Source organism: Mandrillus leucophaeus, unplaced genomic scaffold, assembly GCF_000951045.1.
Source record: "Mandrillus leucophaeus isolate KB7577 unplaced genomic scaffold, Mleu.le_1.0 Scaffold109, whole genome shotgun sequence".
Classification (NCBI taxonomy): domain Eukaryota; kingdom Metazoa; phylum Chordata; class Mammalia; order Primates; family Cercopithecidae; genus Mandrillus; species Mandrillus leucophaeus.
Window position 1 is genome coordinate 664,018 of NW_012099098.1, and position 1,875 is coordinate 665,892.

Sequence of the window (1,875 nt, forward strand, 5' to 3'; positions counted from 1 at the left end):
CCATCTCAGCCTCCCAAAGTGCTGGGATTACAGGCTTGAGCCACCGCGCCCAGCCGAAGTGACTCTTTTTTTTGAGATGGAGTCTCACTCTGTCACCCAAACTGGAGTGCAGTGGCGCGATCTTGGTTCACTGCAACCTCTGCCTCTTGAGTTCAAGCGATTCTCCTGCCTCAGCCTCCTGAGTAGCTGAGATTACAGGTGCCCACCACCATGCCCAGCTAATTTCAGTATTTTTAGTAGAGATGGGGTTTCCCTATGTTGGCCAGGCTGGTCTCAAACTCCTGACCTCCAGTGATCCATCCACCTCAGTCTCCCAAAGTGCTGGGATTACAGCTTTGCACTCTGTGTTATGTCAGCCTGTACATGGTCTTCTTAAGCCAGTTTGAGTTGGTTCCTTACAGCAAAAAGCATCCTTACTCATGGCTCTGGGACAATCAGAAGACCAGATAATCAAATACCATTCACTGTGCCTTACCTGCATTCTACAAAGTAATATTGTCCTCACTTGAAGATGGAGAAATGAAGGTTCAGAGAGGCTAAGTAACATGCCCAAGGTCACACATTCCCCACGCCATGTCAGGACTACAGCCCACGTGGGACCCACTCCAGATTCCATGTTCTTTATCCTGGCAACATGCCAGCAAAGGAGGAAGCAAAAGAACTTTAAAAGCAGACGAAGGAGCTCAGGAAACTCCGCAGTTTGGGGCACTCAGCAAAGGGGCCGATAGCCCCTGACTTCAGCAGACAGGGAGCCAGAAGCACGTACAATTGGAGTTTACAACAGAAGGTACTACTTGCTACTTAAAAAGTCAGGGAACAGATTTCTATAAAAGCTATCGCCTTGGCAAGGCGTGGTGGCTCACATCAGTAATCCCAGCACTTTGAGAGGTCAAGGTGGGGGGAATTGCTTGACCTCAGGAGTTCAAGACCAGCCTGGCCAACCTGGTGAAACCCAGTCTCCAATAAAAGTTCAAAAATTAGGGGGACGTGGTGTCTCACACCTGTAATCTCAACTACTTGGGAGACTGAGGCAGGAGAATCACTTGAACCCAAGAGGTAGAGGTTGCAGTAAGCTGAGATCCTGCTACTGCACTATAGCCTGGGCGACAGAGGGAGACTCGCTTCAAAACAAAACAAAACACCAGCCTGGGTGTGGTGGCTCACACCTGTAATCCCAGAACTTTAGGAGGCTGAGGCAGGAGGATTGTTTGAGCTCAGGATTCAAGACCAGCCTGGGTAATATACCAAGATCTCACCTCTACAAAAAATTAAAAAATTAGCCAGGGTGGTGGCAAGGGCCTGTAGATCCAGCTACTTGGGAGGCTGAGGCAGGAGGATCAGTTGAGCCTAGCAGGTCAAGGCTGCAATGAGCTGTGGTACAGAGTACAGAGCAGCACTGTACTCTGGCGAGTACATCACTGCCTGGGTGACAGAGTAAGACAGAGTGATACTCTGTCTCAAAAATAAATAAATAAAAATAAAAAAGGCCAAGTGCAGTGGCTCATGCCTGTGATCACAGCACTTTAGGAGGCTGAGGCAGGAAGATCACTTGAGCTCAGGAGTTTGAGACCAGCCTGGGCAACATAGTGAGAACTGTGTCTCTACCAAAAAAAAAAAAGAGGGAGAGAGAGTAAAAAACGTCAGGCCTCACCCATAGCCTACTAAATCAGAACCTTCAGAGAATTGGGAGGGGGCAGGAATGTGCCTTTTAACAGGTTCCCTGGGTAACTGGTGGAGGAGTATACAGCTTGAAGGGTTCCCAGCTTCTATCTCCAGCCCAGACTAGGGCCCTGAATTCCAGACTTGTGTATCCAACTACTTACCTGACATATCCTTTTGGATCTCAATTTTTATTTTTTCTTTTTGAGACAGTCT

At 48.3% G+C, this 1,875-nt stretch overlaps 1 pseudogene; it reads right to left on the reverse strand.

Moving 5' to 3' along the window:
- LOC105545639 overlaps positions 1 to 481 on the reverse strand; it is a 17,891-nt pseudogene extending 17,410 nt beyond the window's left edge.
- Positions 482 to 1,875: the final 1,394 nt, after the last annotated feature.